Here is a 22,178-nt window from a genome sequence, read left to right as displayed (position 1 = left end):
GACAAAAAAGCAACTATATGCCTTTTCCAGGGCACACTTGAAAATTTAAAATGATGAATATATTAAAACATAACTTTTATTATTATATACTTAAAAAAGGGAAAGCGAGAGCAAGCGTCCACATTCAAGGAACATCAATGTTCACAAGTACTAGTGTACTATAATGTAGGCGAAATGAGCGAAAATAAGTGGTCCCTCATTCAATGAAATTATATATTATACTTATATCCTCTATAATAGGAGTTTTAATGGAATGAGGTCACTCCCTCAGGTCTAGATTAGTCAATAGATGCCAGGAACCTGCAATCAAGTTCCTGCCGTGGGTCCCAGAATTGTATTAAATATTGGAGAATAAAATACCTACAGTACCTAGTATTCCCTGGTAGTTTCCTATCCAGGTACTGACCAGGCCCTGCAGTGCTTGGCTTCCAAGATCAGACGAGTTTGGGCATACTCAGTGCGGTCTGACCATAGGTAAGTTTATCTCCTAGGCGCACCGTTTTCCGATTGTATTGGGACCCAGGATATGAATCACAGAAAAAATACATATAGGGTTTTGAGTAGTCAAAAGTCAGTCTGCCAGAATGATAGCTGTAAAATATCATTTACCATTGCATTTACTGAAGGTTGCGTATTTCCCTCATAGATGGGTGTATCAAATATACACATGCAGTAATATTAAATTGATGCTGAAAATACATTCATAACATAATTGTGGCAAACAGCAGGTACCACTGGAAATGATTTTTTAAAACACTTTGACATAAAGCAATAGCCTGGGCAGAAAAAGGGCCAGTGATAGTCACAATTATTTGAAAGTAAAGCAATATTTTACAATCCTATATAGTTCAAGTACTGAGAATCCCTCTGCTGATCATGCAATTATGACAGAAATACCACAGGCAATGTATGCCACAGGAGACAATTTAAATTGAAGTCATGGTGTAAGCAAAAAAAAGGAGAGGGGAGAGAGGAGGGCTATTTAAGAGCCACAGATATTTGAGAGTAAAGCAATATATCAGTATCAGATAATAAAATTCAGTATATTACCCAGTATAGTAAATTCTGAGATTAATTGCTACATAAGTGCATCTGTCCCTTGCATACAGATTCCTCTTTTATCCACTCTTGCGTTATAATCATATATTGATAGCAGTTTTAACCATGCAGAACCATAAATAGTATAAATGCATCAATATTAGAAGCCTCCACCACATCCCTAATAGCTGGGAAGTATGTGGGGAATGCTGTGACTGAAAAGGGGAAAAGTTGAGGCTGGGCGAGGGAACCCGTTTTACGGCCTGAGGCCGGTGGTGTCTTACCCATCTGTGAGCCGGGGGACAAGCCTGGAACCGAGGAGTGAGGCGCCGGCGGCCGCGGTCCGTACGACCGGAAGTTTGGGCACCGGAAGTGACGCGCGTTTCGCTCTGAGAGCTTGGTCACATGATGATTGAAAAAAGAACAGAATAGGTGAACAACTGTGAAGGGGAAGGGGGGGGGGTTTTGGAGAAAACGGACCTTTAGAAGGAGAGTGAATGGACCTTTAAGTTAGATACCTTGGCTCCAAAGGGGCTAAATGAATACCTTAATTTCAGTGTTTTTCTGTAAAATATCTTCACCATAACTCTTCATAAATTGGCTATACCGACATATGTCCTCCCGTTTTCTCCAACCCCCCCCCCTTCCCCTTCACAGTTGTTCACCTATTCTGTTCTTTTTGCACTTATTAACATTCAGTTGGTAATATTTCTTTTCACATTTTTACCTTATTCACTCATTTCACAGGATACCAACGTCTCAATCCACCATGTCATTTTAACCCTTGCACCCATCTGTTACACACATTCCACCAGCTTTACATCTCATTATTTTTTCATACATTTAGTGACACTACTCCTATTCCAGACACTCAAATTCTTATACACTCTTCAGTTCACTTGATCTAACCCACACACTTAATCTCTTGTCCTTAATATCTTTACTACATATTTCCTTCCTACCTTTGCTGACTGTTTCCTACTTTTGCCCCGCTATTCTATCTTCATCTCACTTTCTCTCCATAATAAAACAAGTTTTTCCCCCCCTTCTCTCCTTTCCCCCCCCCAATCATCCCCCATTTCCCCTTCCATCATTTATCTCCTCCCCCCCTCTCTTCCCTTTTTAACCTCACTCTCCACACATTGTGTCCCCCATTAGTATGATCACTTCATCACATAGCCCCAATCTTTAAGTTATAATCAATCTATTCATGAACCCTATATTCCACATATTCTTACTGTTTTATTATTTCATAATTTTTTTCCTGTTCCATTTCCTTCACTTCACCTCTAACCTTTCCCTTTTAATACCGTATTCATGGTCCCTTCTTCTGTTCTCCCCCTCTTTTCATTAATTACCACAATTTACCCCACAATTCACCTCACATTGGTCCTCTTTCTTCAATCTAACATTACTATTTACTATTTAGTATCCATCACATTTAATTATTAATTTTTACAATTTATAAAAAAAATATGTTTATTTTTATTTTTTATTTTTACATTTATATTTATTTTTATTATTTATTTTTTATTTATTTATAATATTGTTTTATTTTTCATCAACATAATATACTTCTCCTCTGCGCATTATATTATATATTTTCAGCTCCTTTGTTCTCCAAACTAGAAACAACATCAATTGTCTATTAATAAATAAATCAATAATGTCTTGATAATCCCTTTCATCAAACAGCTCCAGCTCCGTTACATTCTTTTGTTAATTCACACGGAGGTCATACTGGGAGGGTCATTGACACCAACGTTATCAATTATTGGCTGCGCATTTTCTTATAGTAAGGCAGTGGGGAGCTCGGAGAGCAGGCGATCATGTGACCAAGCTTTCAGAGCGAAACGCGCGTCACTTCCGGTTACAGTGCCCGAACTTCCGGTCATAAGGACCGCGGCCGCCGGCGCCTCACTCCTCGGTTCCAGGCTTGTCCCCCGGCTCACAGATAACCTCGTTAGGTTGGGTAAGACACCACCGGCCTCAGGCCGGAAAACGGGTTCCCTCACCCAGCCTCAATTTTCCCCCTTTTCAGTCACAGCATTCCGCACATAATTCCCAGCTATTAGGGATGTGGTGGAGGCTTCTAATATTGATGCATTTATACTATTTATCGTTCTGCATGGTTAAAACTGCTATCAATATATGATTATAATGCAAGGGTGGATAAAAGAGAAATCTGTATGCAAGGGACAGATGCACTTATGTAGCAATTAATCTCAGAATTTACTATACTGGGTAATATACTGAATTTTATTATCTGATACTGATATAATGCTTTACTCTCAAATATCTGTGGCTCTTAAATAGCCCTCCTCTCTCCCCTCTCCTTTTTTTTGCTTACACCATGACTTCAATTAAAAAAATTGTCTCCTGTGGCATACATTGCCTGTGGTATTTCTGTCATAATTGCATGATCAGCAGAGGGATTCTCAGTACTTGAACTATATAGGATTGTAAAATATTGCTTTACTTTCAAATAATTGTGACTATCACTGGCCCTTTTTCTGCCCAGGCTATTGCTTTATGTCAAAGTGTTTTAAAAAATCATTTCCAGTGGTACCTGCTGTTTGCCACAATTATGTTATGAATGTATTTTCAGCATCAACTTAATATTACTGCATGTGTAGATTTGATACACCCATCTATGAGGGAAATACGCAACCTTCAGTAAATGCAATGGTAAATGATATTTTACGGCTATCATTCTGGCAGTCTGACTTTTGACTACTCAAAACCCTATATGTATTTTTTCTGTGATTCATATCCTGGGTCCCAATACAATCGGAAAACGGTGCGCCTAGGAGATAAACTTACCTACGGTCAGACCGCACTGAGTATGACCAAACTCGTCTGATCTTGGAAGCCAAGCACTGCAGGGCCTTGTCAGTACCTGGATAGGAAACTGCCAGGGAATACTAGGTACCGTAGGTATTGTATTCTCCAATATTTAATACAATTCTGGGACCCACGGCAGGAACTTGATTGCAGGTTCCTGGCATCTATTGACAATACTAGACCTGAGGGAGTGACCTCATTCCATTAAAACTCCAATTATAGAGGATATAAGTATAATATATAATATTATTGAATGAGGGACCACTTATTTTCGCTCATTTCGCCTAGATTATAGTACACTAGTACTTGTGAACATTGATGTTCCTTGAATGTGGACGCTTGCTCTCTTTTTCCCTTTTTTAAGTATATAATAATAAGTTATGTTTTAATGTATTCATCATTTAAAATTTTCAAGTGTGCCCTGGAAAAGGCATATAGTTGCTTTTTTGTCCTTTTTCTTCTTTAAAGGACCATACCTGTTTCAGGGATCACTTCTCCCAAGTTTTCCTGTAACTAAGGGAAGGTAGGAATTCTATCAATATTAACACTGAAGCGCTGAATTATATTAGTAGCAGTGTGCATAATAAAAAAAAAACAATTAAAATATAAAGACAATGAAAACATTCATACAGATATTAGATCAAGCTGTACATATGTCTGTTTCAGTAATTATTTTTTTTATATATTTAGAACATCTTTTAACTTGCAGGGGGGAACTTAATCCATATCAATTTATGTAGGGATTAAAGATCATAGTGATAGCAAGACTGGTAAAGGTATGATGACAGAGATGGCACATTTGTAAAATAGGTCTGTTTTTTAACCATTTAAGTTCTAAGTCCTGGTTTAGTCCACCAGGTGTTATAGTCTTTAATCTGTGGATCCATTGCATTTCTGCTTTAGCCAATATTTTCTCTTCATTACTGTCTAGCTAATTGCTTTTAATGTTGTCTGGCCATAAAATTTGTGATGATAGACGTTGAACACTTGTGGACATCCTTGAAGTTTTTAGACCAGTGATTCTCAAATTGTGTGCTCTGGCACCCTGGGGTGCCTCTGGACTCTTGCAAGGGTGCTGTGGATGCAATAGGCAAAACCAGTGCTGGTGCTGCCAATAATAAAATATGTGGACAAACAGAAGCAAATCTTGACCCTCAACACACAATTAAACCTAAGCATGATTTACAGGTATAAACACAATTTACTTAATTTAATATTTATTTCTAAATTTCTCAATAACATGCACCTGCACTTTCTCATAGAAGCGCACCTGCCCAATTCACATGAATGGGAGCATCTTTGTGTGCTGCCTCGGTGTGGCTAGGCACCAGATCGCCTAGCCAAGCCAGCAGTGCACTTTGCGATGTAGCTACTCTGAATGAGCATGTCTACATCTGTAGATGAAGCGTGGTGCATTTGGAATGCAGTCCTGTAAGACAAGGTAATTGTTTAGTAAATGCCATTGTTTCTTGATTACCTTTTATGTTGGCTAGTGTAGCCTATAATGAATGCCCACTGGTAGCTGTCATCATCTTTTCTTTTTATTATTTTTCTTCAGACGTTGTCTTCTATAAAGGATTCAATTTTTTTTCCTTCACAGTTTTTGTATTTTTTCAGGGTTATAACCTTTTTTAATTAATCGTTATCCCATTGTTGTTGCCTTTACTGCAGTTTATCCTCAGTCTTTAAAACTGGCTCCTTGGTCCACTATTGATTCACTTAATGTGGTGTTCACTTGATGTTGTTATATAGTTGTTAGCATCAGTAGGTTTGCATTTAATCTCTTAAGTGTCATTTTCTACATATATTTGTAAGTTTAGGAAAATTATGCTTTCTTGACTTGTAGAGAAAGTTAGTGATATATTGATATATTTTTGATAAAATTATTGCAGAATACTTGTACATCTTCTTCGGATCCTCTCCACAGAGAGATGATGTCATCTATATAGCGCATCCAGGCCACCAAGTCCTTGCCCTAAGCTATGTCCTTTTCCCAATATGCCATGAATAGATTTGAATAGCTTGGGGTGAAATTGGTACCCATTGCTGTTCTTGTCCTTTGTATAAAGTAATGTCCATCAAAATAAAAAGTTATTGTGGAGGATGAACTTGGTCCCTTCTAAAATTAAACCTTCTTATCTTATGAATAGTCACTCTGATCTAATAACCATTTGACTGCCTCAATGCTTTTTGGTGGGGAATGCTGGTGTAAAGGGCGGATACATCTGTTGTGGCAAATGTTATGTTGATTTCCAAGTGGATGCTGTTAATTTTGGATAGCACATCAGTGGTGTCCTTTAGATATGATGTCATCTTGACTACGATTGGTTGAATGTGTGCATCAATAAATTCAGTTAAATTGGTGGTCAGGATGCCCACACCTGCCACAATTGGTATCCCTGACAGTTTTGATGTATTGTTCTATACCTTTGAGAGGGTATAGATAATTGGGATCATGTTTTTTTTTTATGCTCAGGAAGTCATTTTCTGTCTTCATAATCTCTTTTTTGTCTAGATGTACATTGAGTAATTTTGTTCAGTTATTTCTGATCCAGGATGTGGGATCAGATTTAAATTTGCTATAAATTGTTTCATCTTTCAGATGATGGTAGATTTCATATTTGTAATCCTGAACATCTATAATGGTGACTCCATCGCCCTTATCACAAGGTTTAATTCCAATTTCTTCATCTTTACTTAAATTCTTCATCGCCATTCTCTCTTTCCGGGATAAATAGCTTTTTCTTATGCTTTTTTTCCCCAGTCCTTCTATGTCTTCTGTTATAGCTTTTTGTAAGCAATCTAGCATACTTACCTTAAGATGTTTCTGCTAAAAGTTGGATTTCTTTTACATTTCTTTGGTTCAGACTGGAGTTCTGATTCACCACAATTGTTCCCCTCTTTCTCTTTCATTTCAAGATTTTTTTATGGTGAGTTTTCTAACTACTTCTCAATATCTATAAAACTTTCATACTGGTTAATCTTAGTTGAGGAAGCAAATTTAAGATATTTTAAGAGTATATTTCCTCTTCTTCTGTGAGTATCCATTTGCTAAGGTTGAAGATTTTCCCTTGTTTACTTTCTGGATCAGTATTGGTTGTGTGGTCTCTTTCTTTTTCTCTTTATCTTTTTTCTTCTTACTCTTTGGTTTTTTACAGCTGCCCCTTTCCCCCCCCCCTCTTGGACTTGTTTGTAGGTGCTATTGCCGCTATCCCCATCTTTCCATGCTTCTTCCTAAAAAAGGGGAGTTGACATGTTCTCTATTATATTGTGGGTAGTGATGTCTTGAGATGTATAGAGGTCTATGGTCTTCCCCATTCCATCCAAAATGTTGTCTCCAATAGGGTATGTGATGGCACCACAAAATCAGCAACAGGACCCACGTAAGCATGCACAGGTCCCATCCTGTGCATGTGCTCACAGTTAATGCGGGTGACCCGCAGTAATTGCAAATGCCTCTGCCTGATTGACAGACAGAGGCATTTGTGGGGTGACAATCCTCTATTATCTAGGTGGAAATGGAGCATCATGGGGGGCAGTGCTTAACTAAAGGGGGCATTGTGGCACTAATGGGGGGTGTCATCATATGCAATTGCTCCATAATAGAAAATGGCAGTCGGTCTCCTGCTATTGCAGCCAGGTTGCGCCGGCAGGAGGCATCCACAATTTCAGTGATCACACTGTAATTGCGGCGCAATCACAATTTCAGCATTATTTCAGTGGGTTGCATGCTGGGCGGCCTTGCCATGCGATGAGCGGCCTCCAGCATTGGATTCAAAGGATTGCAAATTCTGCTAAAAAGCACAATTTGCAATGCTTACTGAATAACCCCCAAAGTATTTTTGTGGTCTTCTTTCTATATATCTTCTATTTTGGGGTTCCCAGTTACATCCTTCACATATCACTGATCATGTGGGATCTCTTCCTTTCCTTTTTCATAATGGTGTGAAGGAGAACAAGAAGAAGCACTATGCCGCTGTATAAAATTGGAGCTATCCGATTACCGGAAGTGAAAGTCACTTCTGGGCAGATGCATTCCATGTGCATTCTAGGACTCCAAGTGTGCACTCCATGGTCATTTCCATATTGTCCACTGGCAAATGTTGCGCTTACAGACCTTTTTTCACCACAGGAATCCCCAATGTACAGTAAACCTGGAAAGGGAGGACCAACCCTATTAAATATATGATGATTACAGCACACATTCAACACCCTGGGACACTTAGGACATTGTATATGGACTGATACTTCTGGGTTCAGACTGACCCAGTAAAAATAATTTTCTCAGCTGAACATTTTCATATTATTTTAAGTTTAAACGTTTTTAACTTTGTTGACCCATGACCTGGAAGGAGTTAACTGCCATGCTATATAGCTCTTTCCTGCAACTCCACTGTCACACTGCCATGACAAAGTGCATTTGGCTCAATATGCATTGGCAATATTGACAGCTGGACATATGGTAGAAGTGGTTCCAGTGTTGCCTTTCATCCACGGCAAGTGAGCTGAGCACCAAGGTATCCAGAACCTTGTACTCTTTACCACTTACATGCTCCTGTTACATATTGATCTGGTAGCGCCTCCATTTTTCATCATACTTGTGGATACACTTTTATATGTTTACATACACTTGCTTTTATAATATATAATGTATGTGGAATAAATTGTCAAAACATTATTATACTATGTGGGATTGCATTTCTTTTTTCCATACATACTTGTCCATCTGATATATTGGAGTCTACATGACTAATACCCCTTTAACACCGCACAAATAACCTGGTATCGACTCGGTATATTGCCGGTTCAATGCGGATCATTGTGCAGCGTGAAAGGGGTCACTGCCGAATTCCTGGGTTACCTGACCTGGTATTTAAACCGGGAATTGAGAAGAGTTATTCCCGGGTTATTACCAGATCTGGTGCAGTGTGAAAGGGTTCCTGGGTCCCGTTCACAGTATGGACAGAGGTGGCGTGGAGATGATGTCATCTCCCAGTGCCACCTCCGCACCCGACCCCGATGCTGCCTCTGTCCCCGCCCATGATGGGAACCCGACCCGGCATATTACCGAGTCGGGAAGTCAGTCTGAAAGGGTCCAATATTGGGTCGTACTGGGGAAGCATCTGTTTCCAATTCCCTGGTGCGACACAGCATTTTGATGTGAAAGTGGCAATCAGGATACTACCCAAACAAGGGAAATTGGACTTCTTTATTTATACAAATATATTTGCATTTAAATTTTTGCTTTTATTTCAATGAACAACAGTCACAAATAGTTATCATTGCATTTTCTTAACACTACTACATTACTCCTATCTGAATCTTAGTGCTTTGGCTCTTTTGTCTCCACCTCAATTTTATATTTAAATATCCCTAACTGGTAGTCTAGTATCAATATTCTTGATTGATACAGAATCACCATAATAAAAAAGACACAAGGAATCAGAAATAATATTCATATAGATTTTTTTATTATAAACTTCGATTTCCAATAGATTGAATATTAATTTTACTATTATTATTACCCTTTATGTATATGGTGAAACAAGGGTCCTCTCTGCAGCCACTAGGTATTCGATGGAGGACTGAGGGGCTACATTATGTCAGTTGTGATCAGCTGCATGAACAAGGAGTGATATGATGATATCATGGGCATTTCTTACTGGTCACATCATTGGTGACCATGTCAGGGAAAGCCCGGTCTGACATTTTTGCAAACAGTACAATCAAGCCAGGTGAGTGGTTAGAAAAGTAATTCATAAGGTCTGGCTAAATCATTATCAAAACAACATTAAGACTATACCTATATATCAGAGATCATTTCTATAGAAAATGATAGGATATATGTTCTTAAAAGTGTGCAAACTCGCCAACCACCATGATGAGTTAGACTCTCTCTTCTCAGGATGACAGTAGTTGGCAGCTATGTTTAATACCGATGTTTACTTTTGATGGAGGTGCCTCAACTTTAAATAGAAGTGGTAGAAGAGAGATCATTCAGAGTGGATAACACTTTTCTTTAAAATCAATTGTTCTGTGGGTATTTTAATTGTTCTCTAAAACAGAACTTTAATGCAGGTAAATATACTTGGAAAAGGCATGTTTTGATTTGTGAACTTATGAAATTAGAAGGATTTCTAGTAAGAAAAAAATATGCCTAAAAAACAATATTTTATTTCCTACGATTATTTACCCCAGAACCTTATAGTTTTATGAGGTATGAAGAGTTATATAAATATGTGATTTTCAAAAAAAAAAATCTTATTGTAGTACAATATATTTTTTTTATTGTGCATAAATTGTTTTGCAAAACCGCAAAGCATGTTAGTGAAGCTTAAGTTTAAAAACCATAAAAATAATAGTGCATTACTATTTTGCTAAATATTCTACATATACAATAATAATTTCAGGCCAAATAAAAGTACAAACATTTGATAAATATGTACTGTAATAAAAATCTTAGTGTGCACAGAAATCCATTTGATATTTATATACATGTAATAAAATTTGTTTAGAAAATCAAGTAGTTAAAAAGTTTTTGACAATGTGCAGAATTCTTGTTTGCTGCAATGGCAATGTTCATGCAACTTATCATAAGACTGAGTGTCACGAACTTGCCGATTGCTTCTCCAGATACACCAATCTGAGAATCATAGCCTGTGATGTGGGGATCACTTTGGACACATGGCATTATACAAACACATTCACCGCCACCAGCAAAAGTCCCTTTTAGCACTGAAATGCATGATAAGCTTTTGCTCTTTACTGCAAACACACTGCTATACTTTGAAAAATCGGTAACTTGGGCCACAATAGTTTTTGAGTCTTAAGAAGCACCTAACTAGAAACTTTAGAGCTTCAGAGCTTTAGTTAAAAAAAGTGTTATAGAGATTATTATGAATATTTTAAGAATACACACAGAGTATGGTACAATTACAAACAAAAATAATAGGAGATAATAACTCAGAAGTCTAAACTTATAGATGGTGCCGCTTATCTATAGAGGCTATATTGCAAATGAGCACTCCCAGTGTGACTAGACGATCCATCCGCCTAGTCACGCCAGGAGTGCACAGAGACACTCCCATTCAGAGTGTCTCTGTCCGGGCCCCCGGATAGAGATGCTCTCCATTCAAGTGATTGGGGCACGTCTTTGTTATGGTTGCACCTACCCAGTTGGAGATGGAGACGTTGAGTCCTAGGCGCAGCTACGCAGGTGTGCCTAAGCACAGACAGAGCCATGACTAGCATGTACACACAAATTTAGTATCCTGCTGTGGGGTATTAAACAGGTTAGTTTATCGGTTCACTTCTAGCCGTAGCTACAACCCATGAGAATGAACGCACAGAAATTCCATGCCACCTATTCACCTTGCTGCAAGAGTCCATCCACTTTACTGTGTTTTGCGCCCTTTCTGTGCTGAAAGGTAAATGTGTACTGCTGCAAAGTGAAACTCCATCTTAAGAGTTTCCCATTATTTCCTGAAACTTTATTAAACCATAAAATTGCCAAACCCTTTATTTCAATAGTGTCATAAGCTACTCCTCTGGGGGGGAGTCATTTCTTACTTAGAAACAGACAGGATATTCTTCCCCCTGCTCATCAACCCGACTGAGCACAGCACCTAACCCGTAGTTAGATGCATCAGTCTGTACCATGAACCTCTTTTTAAAGACTGGGGCCTGCAGCACAGGGGACTGGGTTAATACAGACTTTAAAGCTCTAAAGGCCTTCTCACAGTCCTATGTCCAGCTAACCACCTGCGGCAATTTCTATTTTGTTATACTTTATCTGTCAAGGGATTGGCTAGTTTGCCATAGGGCAGTACACATTTTTGGTAGAAACCCTACAGTTCCTAAAAAATACATGGCCTGATTTTTAGTCCTAGGAGTAGGCCATGCAGTGTCTCCACTTTGTCTGGTACTAGGTGGAGGGCACCACTCCTACACGGAGCCCTGGAAATTTCACCTCCCCCATGCCAAGCTGGCATTTCTCTGTTTTCCTTGTAAAAGGTGCCTGATAGGGGTACATTGCATCAACTACCTGTCACCTCTGCACATAAGTTACTTCCTCGCTATAGTGGCCAATGGTTAATGTGCCACCTGTCAGGGAAAATATGTGTTTTGTGATAGGAACACTCTCCTTCATGCTCCCTGGGTTGCTATCACTACTGATATTTTATGAGTTATAGCTGCGTAACAGCTAGGGCCTTTATTCCTCTTCCCCATCTCTACAAGACTCGGGTTGCTCACCTCCATACACAGCCTCTGTAAATAAACATTGTACACCTCTACTCCCCTGTTACCTACATCCAGAGAGAGAGTACCATCAGACACCATATTTTTAAATTTGTGGTCATCATTCAGGGTTGCCAGTGAGTCAGGCTTTTACCTGTGCAAGCTTAAACTCTGACACAGACATTCTCCTTACAGCAGTACCTGATGCATGGTCATTAACCCCTTTAGCACATGGGAACATCTGACCATTTGCGGTGTCTGATATCTCTGAAGTTCTACATCCCCCAACAGGAACATATTGGGTACATAACATGTTCAGCATAGGGTCGGACATTATAATCAGGCCCCTCTTTCCCTATTTTTACACCAGCGATCTCCAAATAATCAAGGGAAGATTCTGACCCAGGACTAACCATGCCAAGTTCCACAGTACCCCTGGTATCCAGCCTAATGGGCTCTGCTCTGGGACGTAGAGGGATGGAAAGAGCATGCTCTTTCCTAACAGCCTAGGCCTTTGTCTGCTGTTCCTCAGTAATCCCAATTTTTGGTAGCTCTGCGGCATCTCTCTCCCTTTATACATTATTGAAGAGTGTAACATATTCCTTTCCTGCCTCAGCCTCAAGGAAAGATTGATAGGCCCTCCCCTCCTCCTCAGAGATTCTACAGCATCCAACTGTGGCTCTCTCTGAAGGGCTCCACCCCTCCCTGGCTGCTCTCTTCCAGGGAAGAGGGGGTTTTGCATGGCATGACTTGCATCAGACTCCTATGCCAACCTCTTGTTCATATTACCCTATGGCACTTGTAAATTGTCATGATCGAGTGCAATAAGAATGGGAGCAATTTCATTATCAATGCATACAGTGGACCACATGGATATGTCATTTTCCCAAAAGTCACTTTTAACACTGAAGCACACTGTAAACTATTGCTCTTACCTGCAAATACACTGCAATACTTAGAAAAATGAGACATTGAGTCTTAAAAAGCACAGAACCATAATCTAGCATTTTAATTTTAATTCCAAGAATACTTTAGACCTTCAGTTACAAAAAGTGTTACAAAGATTGTTAGGAATATTTTAAGAATACACACAGAGTATGATGCAATTTCAAACAAAAATAATAGGAGATAATAATTCAGAAGCCTAAACTTACACACAAATATAGGATCCTGCTGTGGGGGGATTACACAGGTTAGTTTATTGGTTGCAGTTCTAGCTGCAGCTACACCCCATGAGAATGAACACACATATTCAGGGAGAGAGACAGTTATACCCTCAGTTGCACTTACTTTCTCCCCCCCGTTTTCTTGTTTTAACCCGCTCATTGCTGGACAATGGACTTAAGGTATCGTACACTCCCTCCACCTTTTCTTGCAAGTGCTAGAGAAGGGGGGGGGGATTTAGCACACACGGACACCTAAATTACATGACTCTTTGAGGTGAACAGATTTATAGACTCTCCTCAGGAAGTATAGTTGCCTGGTCAGATGCACTGTTGGGGTCAGTGATTACTTCTTAGCCCACCTGGAGTTATGTCAACAGTCCATTTACAACCTAGCAGAGGAGACCTGTTGATTCCCGGATGGAATGCAGTTCAATAAATAACATTTACCACTCAGACAATACAATCATACCACATGCAATTTGAAGAAAACAATATTCTGGGTTCCGCTCATATGATGGATCCTGACAATGAGCATACAGCACAATCCAATAGCACATGTGTAAAGGTGCCATTGCAGTTCTGCTCGCAGTTGTCAAAGTTAAGTTGTCAAGCAACAGAGTATCTGTAAAAGAAAAGATTATTGTAGCTGGAGAGTAAGTGAACACACACACACACACACACACACACACACACACACACACACACACACACACACACACACACACACAATTGTGGTGTCCTAGCAATACTCTGGGCCAAATGTAATAGAGTGAGAGTTTCAGAAAGTGAGAGATTTGGTAAGGTTTTTCAGTTTATTTTAAAGTGGCATCCATTTACACTGCAAAACCTGGTTGATCTTGCTGTGTAAATGATTACCACTTTAATAAAAAACTGCAAAACCTTACCAAATCTCTCACTTTTTGAAACTCTCACTCTATTATATGTGTCCCTCTGTCTCTTTTAGTTATAGATGGGGTTTATATAGATTCTTCATTGATTATCATATCATATTCAGAGCATGCATAAACTTTTGTGAAGAGTGTACACACTGAGCTCTTCACACTGAGCTTAGAATCACGTACACACTGAGCTCTTCCTGAATTAGCAGTATTGCATAAATCTATATATATATAAAAGGCAAATACCACTGACTGATCACAAAATTTCCTGAACCATAAGGATTAGGAACTTGAAATTTGGACAGTAGCTTACTTTTGTGACGTAGGCACCCACTAAGAACGTATTTTTCAAAATTTCACCCACAAAGGGGTTAAAATGTTTGAGATAATCCACCCTCACAGAGGAGAATTAAGACAATCCAGCCTGCTGGGGCTATAAAGAATGCATGGTGTCAGCAATACCAAGTCGTGGATCGGGGAGGACACAATGCTCTGTTCCTGGACTTCCTTGCCAGTGGCAGTTTTAGAGCAGTCCATAATTCAATTATGGGAGTTACATCAACTGCCACCCTTAAACATTGTCCAATATCGCTAAGTGTGGCTCCCTTATTTGAATAATGGACTGCTCTAAAACTGCCACTGACAAGGAAGTGCAGAATTATGGTTCAGGAGATTTTGTGATAAGTCAGTGGTATGTGCCTTTAATATTTATAGATTTCAGATATAAGTACTTAACCAACCTATTTCCAGTCAAGAGAGGATAGTGTCTCAATTATCAGAGGTTAACCTGTCACTTGAACTACTCATTGCCAAACTTCTCAGAGAGCAATAGGAGGAAAGGAGACAGATAGTTTGACTCTTAAATGCATTAAAGGAAAGCTTGATAGTCAGCAACTGCTTATCTGCTGTGTAAAGGGTACCAACAGCTCTTCCATTGACCTTAAGTGTTGTGTGAAAATCTTTACCTTTTTACCTCAAAGTAGGAGCTCTTTTGAGAGTGAGAAGCAAAGCAACGAGACCTAGGGCCCTTTGGAATAGAGTCAGCCTATCCCTGAAAACCTTACATATTTATCATACAGCGGGCTGAGCTTGGCCTGTCGTCCCATCATTTACAGCACTAAGCAGGGCAGCATCAGAGGCGGGATGGGACAGAGAAGGAGGTATATTAATCTCCCCAGTGCCAGCCTTATGTTAGCATCAACTAGGTGTGGCCTGACAAAGATTGCCAGTGGCAAGTGGAGCTTGTCCTATTACAAGGTACAAAAAGTGTGCTGATTGTGCGCAATAAAATATACAAGTGCAGTCAGTGAAAAAATACAGGGGAAAATTCACCTTATTTCCCAAAAGGATTGATGCAATACATAATAGATGGTAGAGTTCCACTATGGCGCTTTCATATATTAACTTGTAGTCCCAAGTCCAGTATAATCAATAGCTATGCTTCAGTTGTATTTGCATAGATTGGATTTCCCTTCCTTTAGTATCCAGCCGTAGGGATACATGTCTCTCCATCTACCTCAATCACAAACCAATTGAGGAGGCAGAGGCATAAACAGTAGACAAAAAATAGTGCAGAGACCCTTTAAAATAGGGAAAAGTTTTAATTAAAACAGTGCACTCACATAAATACATAAATAACAGGCATATAATAATTAGACCGGTCCTCAGTTCCCTGGAGCACAAACTCCCACATCAGCCATCTGAGAAAGTTGGTAACAGTCAGCAGAGAATGATAGTTGAAATTCTGGCTTTTCAACCTGTCAGCTGTGGAGTGAGCAGATGATATCACCAAGGTCCCGGTCACAAGGTCACACAACTTAACGTGTTTCGTAAAGAGTCCTTTTACAAAAGCGAATGGGGCTATCAGTACATTGCAAAACAAAGTCAGATACCTGCGACTGTACACATCCCTGGGATAGTCAATATAATCGAGTAAAGTTCAATTTCAGTCTTGGTCAAGTTAAAGAGACACGGTGGTATCTAGGAAATCTTATAGTCAATGTTCTTTTTCCATAAATTCTCAACACACAAATATCCTTTTCCTTATAGTAGTATGACCTTATTCATGCTTTTTGGTCTACACTCATCAAAGTAAAAGGAAAGAGAAGATTTAATAGAGAAGTATGCTTAAGTCATGCAAACATAAAATTCTACAGCATGTAGATCAAATCCAAATCCACCAATGAGAAAATACAGCATGTGTACCAGATTTTGTGGGGTTTAAAGGTACTGGATTACTGTTGAGAATAGCACCTCCTGATTCTCCCCACAAAAGAGCTGGTAGGTCTGTCTGGTTTGATTTCTAATCTCTTGGAGCCTTTTTCAAGGTGTATTTTAAGGTGTTGGTGACCACCTCAGCATTTGTTGTCACACTGTTGTTTGAAGCACAAGTTTTTCATTTTCTTATATGTGGTTATCAGTACATTGGTCCCTTTTATATCCATAGTGCTTTCCACCAATCCAAATTAAAGGAAGAAGCTGTATAAAATTAATACATTTAAGCTCTGTATTCCGGAACTCCAATCGCCACCGCTATTTCCTGTCCTGCGTTTAAAACATTGAAGGTTCCGTCTTGCGTTCCATGGTGTGTTCCAGATTGCTGTGCACCTTGAAGTTCAATGGAAAGTGCCAGTGGCGTTGTTTCTTCAAGTATAATTCATATATAATCAACATAAGCTTTATACAAAAGCTACATATGGATAGAATTCCATATTTTCATAATTAAGGCAGGCATATGGGTATAAAAATAATTTTTTTTATGAGCAATACAAAGATATATAAAACATATATATGCCATACAAATTTAAATTTAAAAACCATTTCAACTCAAACTCGCCATTTAAACCTGCAAGTACTAATGATTTTAATTTATGAATCCAGCGCATTTCTGTCTGGGGTAATCTAACTTCATTATTTTTATGTTTCCAGTTTCCAATAACTTGTTCAATCCCCCAGAAGATTTTAATCTCACATTCTCTACAGTGATGGAAATGTTTAAAGTGATTCAAAAGCATGTGCATTTCAAGTCCCTTCCTAATACTGTATACAGTATATGCTCGTTATCTTTCCAACACATAAAAGACCACAATTACATTCCATAACATAAATAATATTTGTAGAGGAACAGGTAATGAATTGGTTTGTTTTGTATGTTAATCCGTTAACCATGAAGTCCTTATATAACGACATCCTGGTTTTAACGGTCCTACATACAAGACAGGATCCGCATCGATGGAACCATCTTATATGTTCACTTTTCCTCTTTTTTTCTCCCAGGGTACTTTTAACTTATTTTTCTTTCAGTGATTTTGATTTCCTGTAGATAAATGATGGTTTGGGAGGAATTTTACTTTTTAAAATAGTATCTTGTTCTAATAATTTCCAATTTCTTTTAATAATACCATCAATTTGTCTATGAAGGGAGCTATAGCCAGCTATAAATGCCCATTCCAAGTTATTATTTGGTTCCTGTTTGGCCTTATCCTTCAAAAATTCATCTCTTTCTTGTAAGTTAACTTTCTCTTTTGCTGAAGACAGAAGAGACTTTTTATAGCCTTTTTGTACAAAACACTGACATTTCATTGTTCTGTTCTTGATACACATGCTGTTCTGAGCAATTTTGTTTTACTCTAACAAACTGGCTGAACGGAATTCCATTCAGCCAGTTAGCATGATGTTGGCTCTTAGCTTCAATAAAAGAGTTATAGTCAGTTTGCTTCTTATATATCTTTGTTTCAAGACTATTACCCTTAACATAAATATTCAAATCTAGGAAGTTTACTTCCTCATGTCTAATATTAAACATTAAACATATATCTCAATCATTGTTATTAAGGTAACTACAAAAGACTTCTAAGCTAGCCTCACTCCCCCTCCAAAAAAACAAAATATTGACGATAAATCTATGCCATGGCATCAGGCCCACCCCCACTGTTTCACCATGCCAAACAGTCTTATCCTCCCAATAGGACATAAACAGATTGGCGTAGCTAGGGGCGAACTTGGTGTTCATGGCAAAGCGGAACTTCCAGTGCTTGAAACGCAGGACAGAAAATAGTGGTTTCTATTGGCGTTCCAGAATACAGAGCTTAATTGTATTAATTTTAAACAGCTTCTTTCATTAATTTGGATTGGTGGACGGCACTATGGATATGATAGCCACATCCGCTTTTGAAAAAGGACTCTTTCCGAAGCGTGTGAAGCAGTTATCTCATTGTGTGACCTTGTGACCGGGACCTTGTTGATATCTACTGCTCACTCCACAGCTGATGGGTGAAAATCTAGAATTTCAACTTTCATTCTCCACTGTTTCCAACTTTCTCAGATGGCTGATGTGGGAGTTTGAGTTCCAGGGAACCAAGGACAGGTCTAATTATTATATGCCTGTTATTTATGTGAGTGCACTGTGTTTTAATTAGAAATTTTTCCTATTTTAAAGGGTCTCTGCACTATTATTTTTTGTCTTCTCTTTATGTCTCTGCCTCCTCAATTGGTTTGCGATTGAGGTAGATGGAGAGGCATTTATCCCTCAGGCTGGATACTAAAGGAAGTGAAATCCTCTCTATGCAAATACACCTGAAGCATAGCTATTGATTATACTGGACTTGAGACTACATGTTGATAAATGAAAGTGCCATAGTGGAACTCTACCATCTATTTGTATTGGAGCTTGTCCTGTTGTAAATCTAATCAGTTAGCTTTAGGTATATCCAATTGTCCAGACAATTAGACACAGAGACTACAGATTCCTGTACAATAAAATTTGTTTATTGTTTTGGCGTGTTCTCGGATAGTTTAATGGCGGGGCACTTTGATGCTACCAGATCTCAACAACATCCTACCACAAGTGAGCCTATTTTAAAAGCAGTAAAGCAGTAATAAATTTGCTTAAATACCAGCACTCTACATCTCTTTGTGATTATATTTGAAATTCTGTAGCGAAGCACGGGTATTGAATAGTTCTACTGATACTGTTAACATGTTAACTGGGAGTGGCCGCTTTTGCTGCCCTATCTGCCAATGCAATCCCTCTTAGCTCCATAGTATTGTCTCAGTTGTGCACCTTTACCTTTATATCAGCCACCTGCTTAGGTACACACAGAACAGCAATCTTCAATATTTAATAGGCTTACCATATCAACTTCTAATTTCTAGACTTTTATACTGTCCATGATAAGGTGCAGATAGTAACATTCCAACAAATCTATACAATTTCTACAAACAATAGGTACATAGAAATGTATGAAAATACGTGATATATAACTTTGTCAGCATAAATGACAATAAATGATAGTGTGGAAGTGGTAACAGGGAATGGCATAAAAAAATGCATGCATGTAATGCGCATTTTCAGGGCATGTTTATGCAGTCAGCTTCAATCACGTACTTAGAGAAACATGGATCATGCGTGGCTATTTCCATGTCCAGTCTGTATAGCCATAGGGTTACCATAGCACTTAATATTAATCATTAATGCATATAGGCTGCATATGTGTACACAGAAGCAAATATATTTGCAAAGGCTAAGGTGGATATCTGTCTTCTTTTCTAGAAACCAGCTTCTTCTTAGTATAAAGGCAGTTGGTTACTGTGTTTTACACAGGTGTTTGATTTTGATGATTGAACTACTTCTTTAAAATAAAATAAGTGGTAGAAGGGAGCTTTTTCAGAGCTGCATTATTTAATTTCAATTATGGATACCTTATGTGTTATTTAAAATCAAATTTGAACTAAGGTTAATGCAGTTAAATATACTACATCGAATGTGCAATGATTTCTTAACATTCCTGAATCAGAATGTTTTCTATGATGAAACAATAAAAGCAATGTCTAAAATCAATATTTTACCTTCTAATTTTAACTTTCCTTAAGTTGCTCAAAATTTTTAGGACTTACAAAATTTAAACTGATGTGTTTTTCTAAAACAATAACTTGTTTGTAGTGAATTTGTTTTATAATTGTTTTTTTAGCAAAGCACTTATGCAAGCCACTAGTTATTTTTCTAAAGCAGTATAGGAAATTATTACGTTAACAATAATATTAGTGCATTATTTTCATTGTTAAGTATTCTATTTAATACTATGGTCCAAACAAATTTTTATATAAAAAATGATAATAGGTTACCTAAAACTATCTTAAAATATCTCTACTTTCACAGAAATTCATTTAATACATGATAATGTATGTATTGTAGTCTGAAGTTTGGAGGTTATACAACTGAAAATTGGTTGACAACTTCTATATGAAGTTTCATGAATGTGTCCAAAAATGGCACCATGACTTAAAAGAGGATTTCATATGGTCTAGCTAAACCATCAACAAAATGTAGTTAAGACTATATTTTCTGGGATAATTTTTATAGACAATGATGGGAAAAATGTGTTTGAAAGTGTCCAAACTCGCCAACCACCATGATGAGTTTAAGGGTTTTGTTCTTAGCATGAAGTCAGTTAACAACTCTGTTTCATGCTTTCAATGTCTGTGCTACTTCTTTAAAAAGAAGTGGTAGGAAGGAGAACTTATTCAGAGTGGCTAAGTACAAACTTTATATTTTGGCCTAAACAAGTTTATATATGTGAAAATAATAATAGGTTACCTAATACTATCTTAAAATGTCTCTACTGTCACAGAAAATCATTCAATACATGATAGTGTATATATTGTAGTCTAAAAATTTGTAAAGAGGGTTATACAACTGAAGATTGGTTGACAGCTTCTATATCAAGTTTCATGAATGGGTCCAAAATTGTCACCATGACTTAAAAGAGGAATTCATATGGTCTAGCTAAACCATCAACAAAACAGAGCTAAGCATCTATTCCATCAATCATCAACAAAATAGAGTTAAGCATCTATACTCTCAAGGATCATTTCTATTTTCAGTGATGGGAGAAATGTACTTGAATGTGCCCAAACTCACAAACCACCATGATGTGTTTAAGGATTTGATACTTAGCATGATGGCAGTAAGCAACTCTGTTTCATGCAGATGTTGTTAGCTTTTGATGACTGTGCTACTTCTTTAAAAAGAAGTGGTAGAAAAGAGTTCATTCAGAGTGGCTGACTACACACTTTAAAATCAATTATGGATATCTCATGTGTTCTTTTAAACTAAGTTTGTACCAAAGTTTAATGCAGTTTAAATCATTAGAAAGAATGAGCATTGATTTCTTATCATTCTTGAATTGGAATGTTTTTTTATGACATAACAAAAATGTATAAAGTGTCAGAAAAAGTAAGCTTGCACTCGCACTTTGTGAATCGAACCTGGGACTGTAAGCATGGGAAGCTGTAAACTTTACCACTTGGCTATGAAACCTCATGACATGTCTATAAGCTCATGAGTACATGTAAGCAGTGATCCCCTCCCATTGGTTTGTGATTATGGCGGGGCTTCGGGACTTGGATGCTCATACTGTACAATACAGTATATCCCTAATGTCAATGGAACATAGTTTGTAAAATATTCTACAGCTGTGGCTCTAACATGATTTGCATCTGTATACAATATTTATATCAATCGCTCATTCTACTGGAATTACATATAAATTCACAGAACCATAATGTAAAAAGAACCTTTGTTTTACACGATCGCTTGCGTCTGTATACACTATTATAATTTATTGATTTATTGGTTAATTTTTTGGGGTGAATGAATAATTTCTGCAGAACAGAGAATGAATAATTTCTGCAGAACCTGGTATTTAGTATGTACTTGGACCAGTACAGTTTCTATAATGTCAATGAACTACAGTATTGCTTTAACACATTACTGTTTGCCTTAATGTACTGTACAGTAAATGACAGTCAGGTGCTGTATGGTGAGGTCACTGTGTTCTAAGTGGCATTCATGTTGCAGATTGTGTTCTAAGGGACATTTGTGTTTCAGATACTGTAGTATTCTAAGGGCATTACTGTGGCAGATTGTATTCTAAGTGTATTACTGTGGCAGATTGTATTCTAAGGGCATTACTGTGGCAGATTGTATTCTAAG

General features: G+C 38.0%; 1 non-coding gene and 4 pseudogenes across 1 annotated transcript; 4 read left to right on the top strand and 1 right to left on the bottom strand.

Moving 5' to 3' along the window:
- Positions 1-357: 357 nt before the first annotated feature.
- LOC135051781 (5S ribosomal RNA) lies at positions 358-476 on the bottom strand (annotated as a pseudogene).
- A 3,383-nt stretch (positions 477-3,859) lies between these two features.
- On the top strand, positions 3,860-3,978 carry LOC135052294 (5S ribosomal RNA; annotated as a pseudogene).
- A 5,707-nt stretch (positions 3,979-9,685) lies between these two features.
- LOC135054076 (small nucleolar RNA U3) lies at positions 9,686-9,889 on the top strand (annotated as a pseudogene).
- Positions 9,890-20,515: 10,626 nt separating this feature from the next.
- LOC135054075 (small nucleolar RNA U3) lies at positions 20,516-20,717 on the top strand (annotated as a pseudogene).
- A 315-nt stretch (positions 20,718-21,032) lies between these two features.
- LOC135054056 (small nucleolar RNA U3) lies at positions 21,033-21,245 on the top strand. Its single transcript, XR_010243328.1, has one exon. It is a non-coding gene; the product is annotated as a small nucleolar RNA U3 (small nucleolar RNA).
- The last annotated feature ends 933 nt before the right edge of the window (positions 21,246-22,178 follow it).

This window comes from Pseudophryne corroboree, chromosome 2 (assembly GCF_028390025.1).
Source record: "Pseudophryne corroboree isolate aPseCor3 chromosome 2, aPseCor3.hap2, whole genome shotgun sequence".
In the NCBI taxonomy this organism is placed as follows: domain Eukaryota; kingdom Metazoa; phylum Chordata; class Amphibia; order Anura; family Myobatrachidae; genus Pseudophryne; species Pseudophryne corroboree.
Note: the sequence above shows the minus strand (reverse complement) of the source record. Positions and strands in the feature narration are given on the sequence as shown.